Source organism: Canis lupus, chromosome 28 (genome assembly GCF_003254725.2).
Source record: "Canis lupus dingo isolate Sandy chromosome 28, ASM325472v2, whole genome shotgun sequence".
NCBI classification, from domain to species: Eukaryota; Metazoa; Chordata; class Mammalia; order Carnivora; family Canidae; genus Canis; species Canis lupus.
Window position 1 is genome coordinate 5,719,697 of NC_064270.1, and position 23,269 is coordinate 5,742,965.

A 23,269-nucleotide genomic window follows, 5' to 3' on the forward strand; every position below is an offset into this window, starting at 1 on the left:
AGTGGGATGGGAAGGAGCATTCCCGCTGGGGGAGAAATGAGACCCCAGACACAAGAGGGCAAGCTCCTTTCTAAAACCTGAGCCAGAGACAATGGGGGAACAGTGGGAGCAGGGCGAGAAGACACTCACTCCAATGGGGAAAGTTGGACTTGCCAGAGCAGCACTTTGCAGCCATTTTTTCTCAGAGCCACAAAGTCCAGGCCCAAAACATGGAGTCAAGGGTATGAGAATTTTGGCCCAAGATGAATACACCTGGCCTCAGCAGCTGCCACCACTCTGGATATTTGTATTTGAAAGAATGTGAGCACTTGAGACTATTTCTAGTTCCAGCTGCTCTGTGGTATTAATAAAGGTCTAATTGCTAAAACCATGTGCAGTGGACATGGTGTTCATTTTCCTGACACATGAATAATGTGGTTGGAGGCCAAGCTGTCAGGCCCAAATCACCTCCAGACCCTGCCTATAGCAAGCACATTTCATCACTGGGCAGGACTTGGGAAGCTTGGTGGATGGCCTCATTACAGCTATTTGTATCCAAACGGGGGAGCCAACATGACAGGTTAGAATGCCCGCTAGAGAAGCACAGCACTGCTTCCTTCCGGCACCATTTCCCAGGTAACGCGGTGTGGAGAAAGACCATCACCTTATCATGCCTGCAGATGAAGGAGCCAGTTGTCCAGCATCCAGACCAGGTTTGTAAGGTATCCCCCAACGCTCACGAGGTAGTTTGATAAAGAAGGCACCACCTTATAACTCAGAGGCAATTAGGCTTCCTGTGCAAAAGGAGGTGGTGGGCAAGGGCAATAGGGGTTGTAACCCTGTGTCTCTGCACCTCTGTGGGGAGAGACAGGAGGAGGCTCCACGTGGGTCAGGGGCAGCTCCACTCTTGTTGCCACCCCGACCCCACCCACAAATACTGGTTGCAGTCTCTTCTCCCAATCTAAATGTAGTTGATTAATTTTTTGCTTCAGGGTACCACCACACATATTCACAAAAACTACTCATAAGTTGTCCCATACATCAAAGATCAAAGTCCATACATTTATATCTTAATACTAGCTCCAGTTTTTTATGGGGAATCCCCCTCCCTAAGTTCACTTACTTCTAATTCATCTTTCTGGCTTGTGAAGAGAGTTCCCAGCTCAGTTTTCATTCCTTATTGGGCTTTCCAGGCACAATATTGGAGTACATTAAATGACCCTTCTGAGAAGTTCCAGGAATATATGCCTTGCTGATTTATGGGCCTGCCTCCTGGGCACGTAAGTTTTAAGAAACCCTGGAGTTTGCTCGATGGCCTCATTGGAGTTTGACAAGCAGTATGACATAGTGACCAACAGCCCGAACTCTGTCTGCAGTAAGACTCCCTGGATCACAACACTGTTCCACCCTTCATACCTCATTATGACCTTGGGCAGGTGTCTTTGGTTTTCTTAAATGTAAATTAGGAAAAATGATGGCACTTCTGCATAGGATAGTTGTGACAATGAAGTGCTTTACAATAAATGTCGGCCATTATTACTGCCTCCACAGAAAGAATGTTGTTAGATCAAGGAAAAGTGGGGGGCTCTAGGAGACCCAAGAAACAAATGTTGGATTTGCACAGATGCTCCTCACAGGGTCATGCTGTGTGCCATGTTACAGTGTAGAGTGGGCATGATATGGTTAAAAAAAACAAGTACAGCTTGGACTATTGGAGGAGTGGATGTTTGCTGGTGCTGAACAGCAAGCCCAGCCTGGAAGAGGCTATTTACCTTGGAAGAGTCCTGGCCCACTTAGCCAGAGGCAGTTCAAGGAGACACAGACATCCCTGCTTCGCAATGAGCTCAGCAAAGACCCAGTGCAGATGGAGAGAGGCAGTCCTTTCATGAAGTGGGCAGCAGGAATTCTGCAGAATGTTTTCTGGGGGTTCAGCAGGGCCCAAATCTATGCAGTAGTCAGCAGGGACAGCTAAAGCAGTTAGGGGTGAAGAATGTGCTTTATGCCCAAGCTTAATGGAACTGCTAGCAGACAACTGGTGTGGTTCCCAGGCCAAGCCGGTGATTGGCTTAAAGCCAGGGTGATGAAAGAGGATTCAGATATAATCTGTGCAGAGACATCTGCTTGGAAGAGCCTATCATGTTCACCACAGGGGCGCTGTGGTAAGCCCCCCAGCCCCTGTCACAGATGTAAGCAGGTCTTATTTCCCAGCTGCCAGCACACAGCCCTCAGGTGACAGTCCTGTCTGGAATTACCTCGGCTGAGCTACCTCACTCAGGGCCATACCTCTTCCCAGAACAGCCAACTCAGGACAGCCCTGAAATTATCTTGTCTTCAGAACCATTCTCCCCTCCATCCCCCAAATCAGGTAAGGCTCCTGAGGAGACTGCATGGAGGCTTAACCTGTCACTCTGTCCAATCCTGCTTTCTGCCATAGGTGTGGACCCCAAGAATGCTCCCTCAGAGATGCCTCCCATGGTAACCGCCACCTCAGGATCTCCTTGTCTTGCAGCGCCTGCTTCTGCCCTAATGAGCTGTGGGCTCCTCTACATTTCCTAGCCTGTAGGCTGGGGCCATGTGACAGGGCTCTGGCCGATGGGAGGTAAGCAGAGTCACGTGGCCCAGGGATCTCCCAGTGCCCTCAGAGGCCATACGTGTGAGGTGGCATAGACACTACTTGGAGGAAACTCGCATGCATGGCAAATGAGTCTTTGTTGTTTTAAAGCCCTGAGACTTGGGATTTGTTTTCGTTGATGTATTTGTTTTCTCAACAAACCCTATCTTACCCTGTCTTAGCTAACCTATCAGCCATACTCTTTAAAAACTTTTCTAATTCCAGAGAGAGAAGGAACCGCAAGATAATATCTGAATACAATGTGAAATATTTGTTGCTTATTTTATGTCTGCTTAAGTTAACTGTTATGGAAGCAGAACATAATTAATCCCACGCTGTAGATTTAGCTATTCTCAATAATAATATTGCTCATGAATCCTTCTGTTGTGTTTATGAATTTTAGTTATGCTCAGTGGCGGTATTTCCAATGAAACATTTCTGTGTTTGTGTATGTGCATTTACAAGATCCAAGTTAAATAGACCATTAGGCATTTTAACAAAGAAATCTGACCAGAGTGCCTCCAACTGAGAATTACAGTCAATAGTATGATGCCCTAAATAGAAAAATCAAGTTAATATAAATATAAATAAGTATTTGCGCACCCACTGATTGACTCTCTTAACCAGCATTAGCTAAGCACCTAGTATGTGTATCATGTGCGTGGAGGTTTGCTACATAGTAAGGGCTTCCTAGTCTCAGGGAGTTTATTGGTCAGTGGGAGAGGCAGACCTGTACCTGACTGCCTTTGGGATTCAGCACAGTAGGGATGCACCAGGGCACAATGGTGGCCAGTGGGAGGGAAGGGGTACTCAGCTCTGCCTGTGGAGGGCCAGGGAAGGCCGTAAACACACAGTTGACCCTTCAGTTACAACTTGAAGAGTTGGGGTTTACCAGGCACATCAGGTGAGGCAGGGGGGGATTCCAGGTAGAGACGCTAGAAACAGCGAGATGCATCTGGGAGAGTTAACCTGGCGAGGTAGGACAGGAGTGCGGCAGGCAGGAGATGGATGAGGTTGGAGAGACAGCACAGGCCAGGTTCTGGGGGTTTGTAGGTGATAGTGGGGGATTTGGGCTTTTCCATTTATTCTTTCATTGATTGCCAAGTTTGTTTGACCTGCTTCATTTTTACTCTTCTAGGCTCAAATGCAGACACGACTTTATTCTGAGCGGTAGAGTTTGTGGAATTGTCATCTTAAGGCATCATTAAAACTGATTTCCCATGGTTCATACCAGTAAAAATAAGATCCCAGCGGTACATCCAGATAGTGGAATATTATTCAGTGCTAAAAAGAAATGAGCTATCAAACCATGAAAAGACATGGAGGAAACTTAAATGCATATTACTAAGTGAAAGAAGCCAGTCTGAAAAGACTGCATACCATATGATTCCAACTATATGACATTCTAGAAAAGGCAAATCTATGGAGACAGCAAAAAGATCAATGGTTGCCAGGCTGGAGGAGAGAGGGATGAATAGAATTTTTAGAGCAGTGAAAATACTCCATTTGATACTATAATGATGGATACATGCGATCATACGTTGGTCCAAACCCACAGAATGTACACCACCAAAAGTGATCCCTAATGTAAATTATGGACTGGTTATTATATTATGGGCTGCTAGAAAGTTCAGGCCCAACTGCCAAGTGGCTTTGTGTCGGTGTAGATTCATCAATTGTAATGAATGTTCTATCTGGTTAGGAATGTTAATAATGGGGGAGGCCATGCCTGGTGGCATGAGGAGGTATATGGGAAATTTCTGCATCTTCCTCTCAATTTTTCTGTGTACCTAAAACTGTTCTAAGATATAAACTACAATAATAAAAGACCTCAGTGACTCTGAGCCTCTAGCTTCCACCATGCAAGCACTCATCCCTCAGCTTCGAAGTGTCCCCAAGCAAATTCTAAGGTTCCCTACAAGATGCTTTCTTACCTGTATTCCTAGATGACTAACTCATCCCAGTTTCTCCAGAACTTTCTTGATTTTAGCACCGAAGGTCCTACAGCCCAGGAAACCTCTCAGTCCAGGGCAAACCAGGGTGGAAATCCTAAAGTGTGCTTAGGAATTTGTCCGACCTGCTCATGTTGGTCTCCTTAGACCCCTCCTCAGGCTGCCAAGCCACAAGCTACTAACTCAGCCAGACCCCTCGGGAGGTTCTACTGGCCTCTGGCAGCTCTGGGCAGCCAATCTTTGTTGGGCAACAGATACCACCCATGCCCCTTTGGGCAGGGAGAAATAGCCCTCCTACTACTGGTCAGTTTGAGGCAGGAACACCTCCCCACCCTACGCCTGAATTTCCCACAGCCCAACAGAAGAGTAACAGAACATCCTTAAGCCTTCCTTCACAGGAGGCTTAAGGATAACAGAAGTAAGCTCAGCTTCAAGAGTACCTCAGCTGTTGGCAGAGGCAGCTCCCTGAAGCACACCTCACAGAGTTATTTTCAGTGTTCATGGTACCTGGCCTGGGCTCTGTGTGGCAGAGTCCAGCTCACACCTGCTGCTAGAAAGTTCAGGCCCAACTGCCAAGTGGCTTTGAGTAACAAGGCACATCTCTGCCCATCTAGGGACTAGATGGGGGACTGCTTCCCAGATGGGGGACTCTACTGTTGCCCCTAGTATCCATTCCCCTGACTCCGTAGTAATAGCACCCCCATTCATTTAGGGTGCAAGGCACCCTGGTAAGAGACTTTCTCAGCCCCTCAGCCAGTTTTGGAACTGTTTGGGGCACTTCAGAAAGACTTTAAAAGACAATCAGCTGAGAGGCCTTACCCTAAAACACATACACTCACACAATTTTCTTCCTCCTCCAATTTTCCTCTTTCTAGGCTCTGCTGTGAATATGATGGCTGGAGCTCCGGCAGCCATTCTGTGACCCTAAGAACAGAAGCTGTTCATTAAGGTAAATTAAGCAGAAAAATAGAAGGAAGCCTGAGTCCTTGGGGACCAAAGAGCTACCCTAAAAGTTCTGACTGCCAACTTCTAGACTTTATTTCAGAAAGAGAAGCAGGTTTAACCTAATCTGGATATAATTGGTTTTTCTTGGGATGATTGACATGGGAATTTCTCCTTCCTTAAGGAGCAATCCCAACCCCTACCACTAGGGGGTGGCCTTGCCCTATATGCCTCAACCTAACAAGGGTCCAACATCAGTTCGTTCTTCCTTTTTTCTTTCTTTCTTTCTTTCTTTCTTTCTTTCTTTCTTTCTTTCTTTCTTTCTTTCTTTCTTTCTTTCTTCTTTTTCTTTCTTTCTTCTTTCTTTCTTTTTCTTTCTTTCTTTCTTTCTTCTTTCTTTTCTTTCTTCTTTCTTTCTTTCTTTCTTTCTTTCTTTCTTTCTTTCTTTCCTTTCTTTTTTTAATTGGAGTTCAATTTGCCAACATATAGCATAACACCCAGTGCTCATCCCGCCAAGTGCCCCCCTCAGTGCCCATCACCCAATCACCCCAACCCCCTGCCTACTTCCCCTTCCACTATCCCTTGTTCATTTCCCAGAGTTAGGTGTCTCTCATGTTCTGTCACCCTCACTGATATTTTCACTCATTTTCTCTCCTTTCCCTTTATTCCCTTTCACTAATTTTTATATTCTGTATAATTCAGTCTTAGCAGTGTGCCTGTGACAACTGTGTGCCAATATGGGCTGAGCTGGGCCCAACTCTGTTCAATTCCTCTAGCATGAGATATGGATCTCATGTTTTTCCTGTTTTGCCTGCCCAAATCCTCAGCTTCTAGAAGCAATCCCTAGAACCAAAACAAGTATACAGAGAAGCCAGTCTGACAAAGGCAAACATAACAATTGCTATTTCCAAACATAACAGTGAACATCTAGTCTAAACAGCAGTCAGGTCAGTGATAACTTTACACTTTTCAACAAGAAGCAATGGGTAGATACTTGCTTTACATTTGTGTAAATAAAAGTGATTTATTAACCACCAGCTGGTAGTACTAATAAAGGAAGATTCTAGCCTAAAGGATTATTGAATCTCCACTTCCTACGAGGTGGAAAGTCGCCTGCAGCACTCAAGTGACTGTTTTTTTCAGTTTATACTCATCGAAGTTTCAAAAATCTTGAGGCAGAGAGTTTTAGTCATTAATAATCTGATGGGAGGAGAGTAATTTATCTAATTCTCACTTTAGCTAAGGGCAAGTTGCTTTCTCAAAATGAAAGTACAGTACTAGTGCTATTAAAAAAAAAAAAACAACACTCACAACTAACCAACAAAGGACTCTGTGGTGTGAGAGGTGGTTATAAATCAAATCTCTTTTGACAGTTTCAGATCACATTGCCTTGGTATTTCTGAACTGGCCTTGTCTACCTCCAGCTTACACCCCAATGCTGGAGAGTGAAAGACATAGGGGGTTTTATTGGAGAACTAATAATGCTGCATTTCTCTTCTCAATTTCCTTACTGGGCTGCTGTGTTCAGTACAGACACACACACAAAAAAATTGTCTAGAGAGCTGAGAAATATGCACTTCGCTCTCTCTCCTAGACCGTGCAGAAAGTCTTCACAGGTAATAAAATCAGTGATCATTGAGCAATCTCAAAGTAGAAAAAAAGACTAAAGCCAGCTGCTTGCTCACAGGCACAGAATCAGGAGTCTTCACCCTCAGGGAGTCCCCCCCCCCCAAGAGATTAAACATACAGGATGCCCTGTTAAATTAGAATTCTTTGTGCAATATTCAGGACACACTCATGCTAAAAAGTTATTCAATGTTTATCCAAAATTCAAAGTTAATTGAGTGTTCTGGATTTTATCTGGCAATCCTACTTAAGAATCTGCCCCTGATGGGGGGCCAGGGGAGAGCAGTAAAAAAAAAAAAAAAAAAAAAAAAAAAAAAGCAGATTCTAGAAGCTATCAAGGGGACTGCCCCAGGGCATGTCACTGATTAAAAACAAAACAGCCACAAACCACTAGGCCTGTGAGCAGGTTTCTCAGAGTAGCTAATGTCCTTTTGTTTTGTACCTTTGCAAAGTCTCAGATGCCCTCCTGCTCTGGGCATATTGAGAGCTGAGTTAGGGAGGCTGATTGCCGGTGACCACCAGGAGGAGGCATGGGGGCCTGGCTCCAGCTCCCGGGCTTTGAGATGGTGTGTTCTGTACTTTCAGACGTATATCTGTGTGGGTCCTCGTTACCGTGAGTTCTCTTCTTAGATACAAGACAGTTGGTTATTACAAAGATATCTAGCTTCCCCTACCATCTTTCAGAAGGCAGCTTGTCCAAACCATGAGGTAAGGAAAAAAACTGGTACCCCTTCTTTGGGTTTGTCCACTCCGCAGTGCTGCTTGTCCCAGCTCTGTCTGGCTTACTCAGAACTCCTGACCAGAATCCACCTGACAAAGAAATATAAAGATAGGCACCTTCTCCTCTGGATCCGGTGAGGATGTAGGCGGACAGCGCTCCATTTTCGGCCTTTTGGTCTCCATGTCACACTTGGCAGGCATAAACACGTGACTGTACTGAACAGAGAGTCAATCTCAGATGAGAATTACAGGTAAGGATCCTCTCCTTCATTCCAATTTCCTTCTGGCATGGAGCCCTGCATCCAGTAAGGTCAAAGATCTCACCAGCTGAAAACTTCTTGAGTTCCAGAGGGAGGCAGCTGAAGACTTAGGCATTTCTCCAGGGTGAGGTCCTCTGCCTCCTTCTCTCCCCACTGCTGCCTTACCTTACCCTTAGGTTTCAGGCCCTCCCAGGTACTTTCTTCCCTAGCTCTTGTCTAAATCTTTACCCATCTCCCCTACAAAAAAAACCCACTTTGATCAACCCTAAGAGGCCTCCCTCCCTGGGTTCTTCTTTCCTTCCCATGCAAGATCCAAAGTCCCTTTTTCAGTCTAAAGTATCACTGCTGGGATCCCTGGGTGGCGCAGCGGTTTGGCGCCTGCCTTTGGCCCAGGGCGCGATCCTGGAGACCCGGGATCGAATCCCACATCGGGCTCCCAGTGCATGGAGCCTGCTTCTCCCTCTGCCTGTGTCTCTGCCTCTCTCTCTCTCTCTCTCTCTATCATAAATAAATAAAAATTAAAAAAAAAAGAATTATTAATTACATGGTTTTATTCATACATTTGTGAAAGGACATGTGCATATATGAATATTCATCATAGGATCATTTATGCTAGCAAGAAAATTAAAATAAACAAAATGGTCATCACTATGGAAATAATAGACGGTGAATGGGACACTGAAGCCCTAAAGGTACTAAAATGGACATGTCTCCTGCATACTAAGAAAGAAGCAAGGTTAAGAAGTGTAAGTTGCATGATAGCATTTGGGATTGCATAAATATGTACTTATATATGAATAGAATGTGTTCAAAAGATTCAAAAAGTATCTTTTAAAAAGGGTTGCCTCTGGGGAGGGCAGGTTGGGTGGGAAGCAGAGATGGGAGGGAATTAGCTTTTTGATATACACTCTTTTGTATGTGTTGAATTTTTGTTATATATATATACACATATATGTATGTTTAATGAATTACATTGTATGACATAATATGAATACTACAATGTATAAGATATATCACCTATTAAAAGCAATTTTTTTAAAAAAGTCCTACTAACTAAAAAAACTAAAATAAAATCACTAACGCTGTCAATCCCTTCTAAGATTTCCTAATACTTTCGAATCCCAATATTAAACTTTGGCTTCATGGTGCTAGCAACCCTACCACAACTTTGGTTATTGAAATAATTGTAGTTATTTTTCTTTTGCTATCTCAGATTCAGATCCAAATCATTAGCTTCTCTATCTAGCATGCTGGTGAAAGTACATCCAAACCCAGGAATGTGAAAAAATTAGACCTGGAAGTATGACCCGTTTGTGTAACATTTCTGTGTAGTTCCTTTGTGGGAGTCCAGAAGGCTCCCCAGCCTTGCTCTGAATCGTTTCTCTGAGTGAAATGAAACGATAAGGCAGACATTGAAACAAAAAGCTGAGCCTGGGTCTGGTGTATTAGAAGCAGAAAATTCAGTGAACTTTTTATGTTCCCACTGTGTTGGAGTACAAACTATCTTTCTCAGGCAGACATGGGAGCATATAGAGGACTTAGAAATCCCATTAAGCTTCAGAGTCTACTGCCAATAAATTTAATAAGAAATGGAAGCAAGGTTATTTATTTGTTTTATGGCATTCTCAAGATGGCACAGAAAGAAACTCTTAGAAGAATTTAGATCAGTGAGCAAAACATTAACGATTATTCACCAAATCCCTGAATACATCCTAAGCACCTACTAAGCACTAGGTCAGTAGGCTAGGCACCATGGTGGGGTTACAGGGATGGATAAAGTGTTCATAATCTAATTCAGGACTTCCCAAATCTCCTCTGAGAGGAATTCTTTTTTTTTTTTTAAGATTTTATTTATTTATTGATGAGAGACACACAGAGAGGGGCAGAGACATAGGCAGAGGGAGAAGCAGGCTCCATGCAGGGAGCCAGATGCGGGACTCGATCCTGATACCCCGGGATCACACCCTGAGCCAAAGGCAGATGCGCAACCGCTGAGCCACCCAGGCATCCCAACTCTGAGAGGAATTCTGAGGAATATTAACATCCTTTCAAGATAAGAAGGATTTTCTCAACAGTTAAGAATCAGAAAATAAGTAAAGAAACGAATCAAATATATAATCCAAGTTTCAGCGGTACAGGACTTTTTAAGATTTTTTAAATATGTTGATAGGCAATGGGAATCTTCTGGAGAGGGGCATGGTATGCAGCTTTTCCCCCGGAGTATTTGAATACAAGGAGCTTTATGGTTTGAGCAGCTGGAGGCACTGATGTTTTTGCAACATACGTAGGAAAGCAATTGCCCAAATGGAGAGAGAAACATACATACATATGTGGAAAGTTAAATAGCAGAATAAAACTTTCATAAAACAAGGTGTGGTTCATTGCCCAAACGTTTGGACCTAAACAGCCTGAAATCCAAGGAGGAAAAGGAAATGATGACTCAGAGTCAGAAAGGTTGCAGGGAACCAAAGGGCTGGGGCTAAGCCTCCAAGGAGGGAGCTATCAGTCAAGGAGGAGAAGCAGCTGGAAGAGATAGAGCTCTGTGGAAGGGGGAAGGAGACCGGCTTGGCTGGAGCAGAGGATTCATTACAGAGGAGGAAAGAGATGAAGTCCAGGCAGGGCTGGGTTGGAAAGTGCCTGGCTGCCTGGCTAAGTTACCCGGACCTTGTCTTTTTTTTTTTTTTTTTTTTTCTGGTATATTTTTTTTATTGGAGTTCGATTTGCCAGCATATAGCATAACACCCAGGCTCATCCCGCCAAGGACCTTGTCTTAACAACGGGGAGCCTCACTTGAGGGATGAGCACCGGGTGTTACACTGTATGTTGGCAAATCAAACACCAATAAAAATATACGCAAAACAAAACAATAGGGAGCCTCGAGAAGCCTCTAAGCAGGACACTGGAACGTTCCAGATGATCATCTGAGACAATTACCCCAGTGCTCATCTGCAGAGAGAACTGGAGGTGGGGAGAAAGGCTCGGGAAGGGAAGGAAGGGAAGGAGAGGGGCCAGAAGCCGAGGTTTTCCCACCCCACCCCCAGCCCCAGCCCCCAGTCGTACCACAGAAGTAAGGAAGCTTTTCATACTTCTTCACCTGAAAGATTTTTTCCTGAAATGCTGTCACCCCTCCTTTTCTTTTTTCTTTCTTTCTTTCTTTCTTTCTTTCTTTCTTTCTTTCTTTCTTTCTTTCTTTCTTTCTTCTTCTTTCTTTCTTTCTTTCTTCTTTCTTTCTCTTTCTTTCTTTCTTTCTTTCTTTCTTCCTTTCTTTCTTTTTTTTTTAAGGTTTTAATCTATCTATTCATGAGAGACACAGAGAGAGAGAGAGAGAGGCAGAGACACAGGCAGAGGGAGAAGCAGGCTCCATGCGGGGAGCCCGACGCGGGACTCGATCCCGGGACCCCAGGATCACGCCCTGGGCTGAAGCGCTAAAACGCTGAGCCACCCGGACTGCCCCCCCTCCTTTTCTTTTAGGAAGCCAAAGCCCACGAAAGTTGGGGTATCCTAGAAGGATGCGCAGTAGTAACAGACAAAGGTCAGGGAGAGGGAGGGCAGCAGAGGTGGACTGCAAGAGACGATGCGCTGACAAATGTACACACCCTTGAACCCGGGACTGTGATGAAGAGAACGGACACCTCTCATCCCCCAAACTGCCCTTGTGCTCCTTGGCCATCCCTTTTTACCTCCCTCCGGCCTCCGCCCCATTGGTAGGCAGCTACCTGAGCCGCTCCCAGCCCCTACTAATTCCTTCTACCTTACGGCGGGGCACGTAAACAGACGTGGACAGGGGGACTTCTTTTTGGCTGGCTTTTTTCAATCAGCACGATTAGAATCGATTATACCCATCTTCGCAGTTTATCCTTGGTTCATTCTTTTTGACTGCTGAGTAGTATTTTGTTATATGGATAGCAAAGGATAGATTTTTTGTGCATACCTTCACTTGTCAGTGAACTTCTGGATTAAGATCTGAAAATTCTTTATGAATTCTGGACAGAAGTCATTTACCAGATACGTGATTTATAAGCATCCCCGCCGCCCCAGGCTGTGTGTTTGTTTTTTGTTGTTTTTTTTTTTTTTTTTTACACTAGCCTTAACAATGTCATTCGAAGAACTGTTCTTCTTTTTGATAAAGTCCAATTTATCAATGCATTCTTTTGTGGATTGTGCCGTCACTAAGAAATCTCAGGGTAAACTAAGGTCGTGGAGTTCTTATCCTATGTTTTTTCCTAAAATTTCCAGTTTTGGGTTTTATATTTAGGTCGATAATCCATTTTTAAAAAATATTTTATTGATTTATTTATTTGAGAGAGAGAGAGTATGAGCAGGGAGATAGGGAGAGGGAGAAGCAGATTCCCCACTGAGCAGGGAGATGGACTCAGGGCTCTATCCCAGAACCCCAGGATCAGGACCTGAGCTGATGTCAGATGCTTAACCAATTGAGCCACCCAGGCATCCCAATCCACTTTTTAAGTTAATTTTTATATATGGTACAAGCTATAGACTGAAGAGGTTTTGGTTTTTTTTTTAAATATGTTTTAGTTCTTTTGTTAATGTTAATTTCTTGTGTACAAAGATCCAATTGCTCTAGCACCCCTTTGTCAGACATCAATTACTACATATGTGTAGGTCTATTTTTGGATTTTCTATTCTGTTTGTTAATTTATTTGTCTATCTTTATGCCAATACAACGTATATCTTGATTCCTGTAACTTTAGAATAAGTTTTGAGGTCAAGTGGTATAAGATTTCCAACTTAATTCTGTTTTGGCAATTCTAAGTTTTTGGCATTTCCCTATGAATTTTAGAAACAGCTTGTCAATTTCTACAAAAATAAAAGCCAACTATACTTTCAGTTGTACTGCCTTGAATCTATACGTAAATCTGAGGAGAATTGGCAATAATATTGATTCTTCTGCTCCACATCCATTCCAAGATCCTATTATTTAGGCCCTCTTTCATTATTTTCAGCAATGTTTTATAGTTTGCAGTGTACATACCTTGAACATCTTTGGTCATATCTATCCTTAAGTATCTCTTCTTTTGGATGCTATTGTAAACGGTTTTGTTTTGGAATTTCAATGTCCACTTGATGATGTAGCCTTGTTAAGCTCACTCATTAATTCTAGTAGGCTTTTTTAAAGAAATGTCTACATAGATAATCATGTCATCTATGGATATTTCTTGCTTTCTTTATCTAGATGCTGTGTATTTTTTTTTCTTGATTTATGGCTCTGTCTAAAATCCCCAGGAACAAGGTGTTCTAGTTATTTTATGTGATGATCAGTCAGATACAACCACAAGAGAAAACACAGGAGAGGTTCAGAAAAACAAAAGTTTATTATTCTCACAAGTCCTAGTAACAGGAGGCATGGCATGCCACACAGGGCCACGTGGAAAGCCTTAGGTAGTCAGGAGGAAAACAGGAGAAAGGGGAAAACCAAGGATGGAGTCTTTATGAGGGTTTCTGTGGGAAAGATAAGGCAGAGAAGGATGAACAGTTTAGCACTGGCTAGTTTGAACAATTTCAGCAGGTTCTAGGCTCTAAGGATGGTGTCTGGTTGCCTGGTACCGGGCCCTGGGATGATTAAAGTAGAGGAAGACTGCCTTCTGGGGAGTTTGGGCCAGAGAAAGTTTGGCTCTAGATTGTCTAGTTTTAATACAAATGCATGCTTTCAGCTGAGCCCTTTGTAATCGCTTAGAATTGACTAGTTTTAGAAGAACCAGCCTCTCCCCAGGCACGATCCTTTCTCTTTTCTCTTTTTTTTTTTTTGAGACGTCAAAACATTTTAATGTACAGAAATATATATTATATATAATATACAATACATTTACGTACATAAATATCTAACACATTTATATGTTATACATAATTATTATGTATATTTGTATTATATACCTTGTATATATATTTGTATTATAAATATTTATAATGCAAAGGTTGAACAGACATGGTGAAGTAGACATCCTTGCTTTGTTTCTGGTCTTCTGGGTTGACAGCATCACCTGCTCAGACAGGGCAAATAAACAGACTGAGAAGCCATTAGACTCAGTGACTGAGAGATAGCTAATGTCCTTGTAGGGCAAGTTCAGTACAATTGTGATAACAGATGCCCACTTCAGACACTTCATGAGACAGCGTGGATGAAGATGTCTCTGAATAAGTATGGGTCATTCTAAGGGTTCAGCTGTGAGAAGTTAAGAAATTCAGGCAGTGGTTTGAAGGTGGTGGGGATCCTGAGGAATAAGCAGAAGGTTTTAGTGACAGGAAAGACCTAAGATGTATGTTTAATAATAACCATTTTTCCATCTTCAAATATTACTATTGTAAAACATTTGTCACAATTCCAAAACTTTATTTTTAGAGAGGCAATTCACTCAATTCACTTACCTAGTACAAAATAAAAAGTGCAAATATAAAGAAATCTTTATTTAAAATGTAAATGTTATAAGAAATAAATGTTTTCAGCCCCTAAATACAAGTAGAAAAATTATGATTTTTTTTTTCTAAAATTAGGAGTTCTAGCAATTGGCTCCTTTTTACTTAACAACTGCTAATGCAAAGGATGAGAAAACTGAGGTGCTGGGTGTGAAAGCCATGAGACAGAGTATGTGAGATAACTCAGCAAGTGGCCCAGGGCACGGGGAACTAGGCCCCTCTGAGCCCAACTTTTGGAGCTTCGTTCCATGTCATCTGGTGGTTGGAGGAAGCCTGCCTGCTCGCTGCTGTCTACAACTCACTGTCCTTCTATCTCTATAACATGTCTTGTGCACAAGACATTTGCAATTGGGCCCTGAGAAAATAATGCAAAGAAAATGGTAGAAATTTGTGGGTGGGATGCTAATTTGCAGTTGGTTTAGAGAGATCAAGTTGACTAGAAACAAGAAAACTAAATCCAAATTAGCTACAGATAGGTTCTTTTCCTGTTCCTGTGTTTAAAGTAGAATGAGGATATGATTAAAAAATAATAGTAAGCCTGGAGCAGATAGAGCAGGACAGGGGAGAGAATTATGAGCTACTCCTTTATAAAACCTGCCACTCTGGGTACGAACCGTGGGCCAGAAGCGTAAGCATGACTGGGACCAGAAGCAGAATCTCAGGTCCCGCCCAAACCCTCTAAATGAGACTGTGTATTCCCAGGTGACCTGTCTGCATGCTAACGTTTGAGAAAGACTGCTTTTGAAAACATTCAGGAACCATGGGATTGTTGGTATCTTGAGAAGTTCTTTGGGAATCAGTTCTTTGAGAAGCTGGGAAGCAAACCGGTCTGCCTGGAAGGAATCATCAGATTAGTGAGACATCAGTCAGGGATTAATCAAAATAGATTTGCAAAGGAATCTTAGAGAGAAGAGGAAGCCAGAGGTTAGGGAAACTGAGTAAGAGGCTGAATGTGAGGAACACACATAAATCCTGCCAGCTTCTTCACGCTAGCAGAATCGGTGGCCTAAGGAGATTGAATTTGTCTAGGGCTGAAAGGCTGAACCCAGAATAAGGAATTTTGCCAAAGCCAAGGCCTGGAAGTTTTCTGGATATTTTAGCAAGGAGAGTTTGAACAAAGCGTGAGGCTGGAGAAGGAAGAAGAAACCAGTGGGTAGTGCTTGGCTTGGGAGCAGAGCCAAGTACTGGGCATACTCGGTACATCGAGCTGATGGGATCTTCCCTTTTATCCTAAAAACCCCTCATATGGCTTGTGTTGTTTGGACCTTCCTTAGGCGAACTACCTCCAAACAAAAACAAGATAGGCCCGAGTACAACTTTCAGTAACAGTCTTCACTGGAAATTCTTAATCCTCCCTGGTGATTGCAGGAGAGAGTTACTCTCAGAGAGTCAAGAAGGGGGGGTGTGTGTGGAATTGGCTGGGGACTGGTGGTGGGAAGCTGCTGAGAGGCACCTCCGTTTGTGACAGCTGTGCATTGCAATGACTCGAGTCATCATCCACACCCTCCCTTTCTGACCCAGCCCCTGCACCACTATATTATACAGTCCAGTGCCCAGGATCTGCCCTCGCTGACCTCACTCCCTACCTGGGCCCTCCCGACACAGCCGGATCTATTCCTCCCGGTTTTCAAATATGTTTGGGGCCATCAGGACTACCTGGGAACTTTAGCATAAAATGCTAATTCCTGCCCTCCCGTGCCCAGGGCCCTGAGAGATCCTGATAGTGGAGGTCCAGGTTAGGATCTAGAAAATGCATTAGGAACAAACACCAGATAGTGGTTCTCCTGCACATGTTCGCAGACCAGATTTTCAGAAGCATTGCTTGACACCCTCCTGCTTCACCAGTGGCTGCTCAGGAGCTTGCCAATCGGGGTGAGGGTGGTGGCGGTGGCAAGGATTTGGGAACTCAGGTGTGTGCTAGAGCCTCCGCCATGGCCCTCCCTCTCCTCACCCCCTTTGCTGGTGTCCTGGCCCAGTTCTTTTCCTCTGCCCTCCGCGCCTGTGCAGTGACCAGCAGACTGGTGCAGGCCACCCATCTGCACATCTGCAGCCCTACCAACTTTCATCTCTAAAGTCTCCCAAACACGTTCTCTTTCTTGTGGTCTCCACTTCACTTTTGGAATTCTCCTCTCAATTCCAGCCGGCTTTTACCCTTCTCTTCCAAGACTTCTCTAGGTCTCCGATTACCTCTTCAAGGGTATATTCAAGGGCCTCTTTCTACTCCACCTCCTTGACCTCCCAGCTGCACCTGCCACTGCCAACCACCCTCTTTGAACTTTCTAGCTCTGCAGGGCTGGCCATTTCAAGGCTACACGACACTTGGCCTTTCTACTGAATCAGTGGGCCCCACTCCTCAGCTGTGAACAGATCTCAGGATTTCGTAGGCATTCATACTTGTCACTGCCTCATATGCTTCCTTTAATCCCCTGAGAATTGGAATATCACTGGTGAACCTAAAAAAGGAACTTTCTCCACAGTCAGTTGCCTTCCTCGGGAATGCTCAAAGATCCCGTCTTATAGTCAAGACCTGCTACCTAATTTGCAGCACCCAAGTGCCACATGAAAATCCAAGTCCCCTTATTTTAAAGGCACTAAGAGGGGCATCTAGGTAGCTCAGTGGTTGAGCATCTGCCTTCAGCTCAGGGTGTCATCGAGGGATCCTGGGATCGAGTCCATCGGTCTCCCCACAGAGAGCCTGCTTCTCTCTCTGCCTATGTCTCTGCCTCTTTCTGTGTGTCTCTCATGAATAAATAAATAAAATCTTTTTTAAAAAGTGCTAAGAAATACTTACATACATTAAACCCATACATAAGACGGGGGGCACTTTACAGTGTGGAGCCCTGTGCAACCTCCCAGGGCGCACACTCAGGATGCCAACTCTGCTTACAGGTGACCCGACCTGTTAGCCCAGTGGCCACCCGGACCAGAGAAGTGGGTGAAAACAGGGTAATCGTTCAGATAAAATCAGAGTGCACATTCCCAGGTACTAGCTAGGTCTCCCAGGGAAACACCTGGCAGGTTCCCAGTCCCTGGGCTCGGCATCTTGTCCCCGGAGTAGGCAGAGGCAGGGGAGCATGTGAGTGACACCGCAGGTTCTCCCACTGCTGGGGGCAGAAACCACGCAACAGCGAGGCTCAGAAGCATCCTGGTCATCCATGCGGCTGCCCTGCATCGATTACGGCCCACAGGGACTTCTGTCCTAAATGCTGTGCTCTAGCTTTTCCCCTTTTGAGCCCCTAAACCCCAGGCGACCAGACTGAAGATAGAAGCTAGAATCCCAAGGCAGCAAGTCTCGCTGCTTTCTTTGGGGCAGCGCCAAAAAGAGATAAAGAAAGTGTTGTATTAGGCAGCAGTAAACAGGCAAGGGACAAGCAGGCCTTTAATAAAACAGACCTTTATTGGGGCTAAAATGGCCCCGGGCTGACCCCACCCTAAATCCTGGCAGTGTCCAACGACAGGAATTCAGAGGAACAAAAACGCTGGCATTGCTGGCTGCATCCCATGCATACAGAACAGAAAGCATTGCAGGAACCTGCAAGCAAGGAATACATAAATAGTATTATCCAGCATTTCAGCCCAAACTTATTTTTTAGTCCAGACGACTGTGCTATTCTGCATTCTCCGCCTCCAATTTCTGTCCTGTGACTCACAGGGAAGGCCTAGGGACAATGAAATATCCCAGAGACCTAGAGTAGGTCCTTCTCCCTCCCAGCAGCATCAGGATGCATTTCCTACAGCATTTGTTTTTTTCCTGTATTAACCAGGCATGAATGATAATATCGCCTGGGCTGAAGCACTCATCTCTGTCAGTGGTAAATATAAATAATGAGGCACATTCATAGAAAAGCATGCCAGAATTTCATTGATTAACATCCTGTGCCGCAGCCTCTCTCTGAAATTAAAAACACTTCCAATGACACTGCACAGAAAAGGCATTGCAAGAAAAATATTTCGAAGAGGAGGTTGTCATTAAAATGTGCCCAAAATAGAACTGTTTTTATTTAACCATTCTCTCTCGTGTCCCCCGCCCCCACCCCGGTGGGCTGGGAGGCTGCGCGCAGTTACATCGCCAGCATTACAGAAAGAAATTCCATCCATTTGAATGTTAGGAGCTTCAAGAGCAGACCTACAATGGGTAATGCTTAGTTCATGGGTCTCTTTCCCCCACTGCAAGTGATAATCAAGGAAGTGATAGAGCCAGATGTAAAATCCAGCTGTTGAGTCACAGATAAGGAGGGTTTTTAAATGTCTTAACCATGCATCAGAATCGGCTCCCCTGCCAAGGTCTTCAATCTGTGCCTCATCATCCTCCACACACAGCCTCCTCATCGGTCTCCTTGACTCCAGCTTTGCACTGCTTTTGCCCTGGGACACCACTGTCTCGAAGCAACTACGAACTGGTCGCGGCAAGGCCAGGCTCACTGCAGGCTTGTTGGGCTTTGCAAGTACAGTAGGGTATTTTGTCTGGTTTGGAGTTTTAAGTTTTGAATGTCTCTAAATGGGGCTTGTGTGCTTGCTGCCTCATACCTCAGCGCCCCCTCTTACCTCTCCCTGGGCCCTCCTCCCTCTACTCTGAGGCCCTGCAAGTAGCTGGTCCAAGGCACGCAGTCCAAGCTCTTCCATCTCTGACTTAGGATCCTCTGTCACGTCAGGACTGTCAAGCTTCCCATCTCCGTGTCTCACAGTTCTTTTAATCTCTGCCAGCCCCAGTCTCCTCTCCTGCTGGCCTTGTCGGCCTCTGTAGGGGGCCAGGGCGTTCTTCAGCTCACCACAGTCTGCCCTCCTCCTCTGATTCCTGACTCTGCCTGACAACCCAACTCCTCTTTCAAGACCCAACTGAAAGGTCACTTTCTCTGTGAAGGCTTTGTTCTTCTTTGCAGTCTAGTGTGAAGGAAAAAGCAAGGGTTGTGGTGGCAGCCGGACCTGAATTCGAATACTGCTCTTTGACTTAGCAGGTATTAGAACTTGGCAATTTTCTGAAGGTCTTTGAAGCTCCACCCATGGACCTGTAAAATGAGAATGATTTTTACCATCATCATAGACTTGTTTTGAATATCGAAAGAAAGAATGTATGCTAAAGGTGCATATGTAGCTCCTGGTACAGGAACCTGTGATTACTATGTGCTTTTCTACTTTCATGGAACATATTAGAGCATTTTCAACGTTTTCAACATCTAATGAAGATATTTGTGCCAATGCCTTTCTCATACTGAATCACAGAGCAGGCACCTTATCCGCTATGTCACTGCATTTCCCACAGTGCCCAGCATAGACCTCCTACCTTGATGTTCAGTAGACATGCACTAAATGTGTGTTTGCTCGAATGATCTGTTCTGTTTTAATGAAACTGACAATCATTTGTTTAGCTGATACCCCATGGGAGAAACGGGCCTGAAATACTTTATGTCAATTCATATGACATATTTAGACTTCTTTCTTCTTTTTTAGATTTTTAGCCACATGATTTAGATTTTAATCCCCCAAATGATAATGGCAATTACTTATTACCCATGTAAATATATCTATTTTAAAAATTTTTATTATTTTTATAATGCTTCCTATAGACCAGGAACTATTCCAAGTTTTTTATTTATTCCTTATGCAATCCTCACAACAAATCCAGGAAGCAGATGCAAATTCTAGCTCCGTTTTGCAGGCAAGGAAACCAAGGTTTGTTGATGTTAAGGTCAAGTAACTTGAGTAAAGTCATGCAGCTAGTGCCTGGTTGGCCTGGATTCAAACCCAGTAAGTCTGGTTCCAGAGAACAAAATCTTTACCACTGCCTAGCAGAGCTTCTAACATACTACCACCAGATCAGCTGTAAAGTAGGAAGCAAATGGGATTGATCCTATTGGTTTCTGTTACACAAACAATATAACCTAATTCAGCTGATCCCTTGATTGACTAGACTAGGTGCCTGCGTGTGAGCCTGTGTGTGATTGAAAAAGACTGACTGGAGCACACCCCTGGCAGCTTGTGTAGGCCCTGGCAGGTAGCACTGGGTGTGCTGGAAGTCCCTCCTGACTCTCCTGTAGATCCAAGTAAACTTGTGGAGAAAAGTACCAGTTGATCAAACAGGGGTGCAGTAGCAGGGGGCCACCCTGGAAGGAGACCAGCTCCTGCCCAGCAGTGCCCACAGAAGCAGAGGTAGGCTGGGAGCAGAGGAAGATGATGGCTGCCACAGACTCTGGTCTCAATTCATTCGTGTCAATTAAAAAAGGCATGGCCTTGAAAATGACTCAAAGCTTAGAGCTGAAATCACCCTGAGGATTCATGGGGTTGATAGTAGCAGCCTGCAGAGCTCAGGACCAGTTTGTGGCTGTGAGAATCACCCATGACTGCTCTTTTGCTGCTGGGACTCCAGACGTATACCCTGGCAATATGTGGCTATTTTTGTGCCCAAATCTAGGATCACAGGACACCATTTTCCACACTGTAATCAGTAGCAATGTGTTTCAGATTTTACTATGTAGGCAGATTACCTGTGAATCTTGTGAAAAATGAAGATTCTAACACAGTGGGTCCAAGGTTTCCTGTGATTCTGCATTTGTAGCAAATTCCTGGGTGATGCTGGTCCACAGACCATGTTCTGAGTTGCAAGGATCTATAGAACACTAGCCTTCTGGGAGAAATTCATAAGAGAGTACAGTTCTTTATAGACGACTTCTTAGATCCTGTAATGTACTAGAGTGCATTGCAAGTCTTTAGAAAGGACGTATAATACACAAAATTTCCATACTTTATTTGCCCAAAGAAACTTTTTTGGTAGAACATCTATTAACATCTCTGTTTTTTTGTTTTTTGTTTGTTTAAGATTTTATTTATTTATTCATGAGAGACACAGAGAGACAGGGAGAGGGAGAAGCAGGCTCCATGCAGAGAGCCTGACATGGGACTTGATCCCGAGTCTCCAGGATCACACCCTGGGCTGAAGGCTGCACTAAACCGCTGAGCCACCCAGGCTGCCCAACATCGCTGTTAATTAAGATTAGGTTCAGTTTCTATTAACAGGAAACCCAAAGTAACTGTGACCTTCTGTCTCCCATGTAAAAGAAATCTAGAGCGCCTGGGGTTGGCATGGCTTCTTGCAATGTCAGAGACCCGGTTTCCTTCTGTCATATCATTCCACTCTGCACAGCATGTGGCTTTCATATCAAAGCCCAAGATGGCTGCTCCAGTTTCAGCCACCACAAACTCACATACCACCAGGAAGAACGAAGGGTAGAAGGACACACACACTCTTCTTTCCAATGACTCTTCCAAGAAATTGCACACCCTGTCTACTCTTTCATCTCATTGGCCAGAACTTCATCACATGGCAAAAATGCAAGGAAGGCTAGGAAGTGTGGTCTCTATATCTTGAGCAGCCATATTCATAGCTAAAAATCAAGGGTACTGTTACCAACAAGGAAGTGGTAAGTATTGAGGAAAAACAAGCTGTTTCTATCACAGTGTCTTAAAGAACTAGTAAAAATAGTTTGGGAAATGATCCTCTGGTCAGAGTCCATGTTTTCCACATCTGGTTAGTGGGTGAGCCGGGACAGGCTTCTCTGTGTCTTGACTCCCACTCCAGGTCATACTCAATTACTTTATGGTTCCTCTTCAGATGGCATCCTTCCTATCCCTCATGGCAGAGGAGACCCCAGGGAGTCCCTCTTGGCCACTGGAAGCTACAGCCCTGTTAGGAGCACATGGCTGATTGGAATGACATGCCCAGCTCCCCCTGGACTCAGAGAATGCATTAATGTCATCGAAGAGAGGCAAGGACACTGGAGAATGAAAGCATACGTTGTTATTTTGCCATTGGACAGGTCTGCACCAACAGGCAGAGGATAGCATCAAAAGTTGTATGATTCAGTCAGCCCATACTTTCTGAATGCTTCTCTGTGGGGTTCTCAATGCTTTAGCCGTCCATCCTTGCCTTACTGTCTTTCACTGTTGATCTGCTATGGGAGGCATTCAGTGAGGCTCATTCTCTAACACTGAATCACTGAGCAAAATCACTCATGTCCCAAGTGCTGTGATTCCTGTACTAAGTGAAAAAGGAATTGAATGGGGGCTGGGGCAAGGGGGATTTAACATTTGCTGCCTGCCTACTGTGTGCCAGATGCGAATCTAGATATTTCTTTATTTATCTTATCTGCCACTCATTGCAATTTATGACACAGACTGGCAATGACCAAGTTGGGGGTGACCCAGGTATCTATGCCTTGAAAATCCATCACTTTTTACGAGGACAGAAAATAGGAGCCTTCTACATGTGCCTTCACTTTCTTTGTCTCACGTGCTTCACCCTTCCCCCATCACATTCTTTCACACATTGACTTTGTGTTCATCTTTTCCCAGTAATTAGTAAATTACAACCCCTGCATCTCAAATTCTTGACATTCATTTGCTGTTTCCCAGTAATTCATTCCATTTGGTATCTGCTTTGAAAAAGACACAGAAGTGCTCGCTAATGCGGCGCGCACTCCCTTGCCTGGATGAGGCTCTTCACCTCATTTATCACATTGCGTTGCTGGTCCTGAAGGCTGACAGGCAATTCAGGCTTTCTGAATGCAATTCAGGCATTGATTTTAATCTATAAAGCTTTGGCGTCTGGGTCCTGGCTGCCATGGAAATGAAATAGCTTCTTGGATACTTTTCTGCATGCTGCTGCTAACTGTTCTGAAATGCAGGGCTCGGAGAGACATTTGTGTGCTTCTTCTGATGTAAAAATGTCCAATCGAATAGCTTCTGAACTTGAA

The 23,269-nt window shown here is 44.3% G+C and overlaps 1 long non-coding RNA gene across 1 annotated transcript; it reads left to right on the forward strand.

Annotated features, from left to right (window-relative positions):
- Positions 1-547: 547 nt before the first annotated feature.
- Positions 548-5,492, forward strand: LOC125753938 (uncharacterized). Its single transcript, XR_007406896.1, has 3 exons — positions 548-692; positions 2,414-2,578; positions 5,418-5,492. It is a non-coding gene; the product is annotated as an uncharacterized LOC125753938 (long non-coding RNA).
- The last annotated feature ends 17,777 nt before the right edge of the window (positions 5,493-23,269 follow it).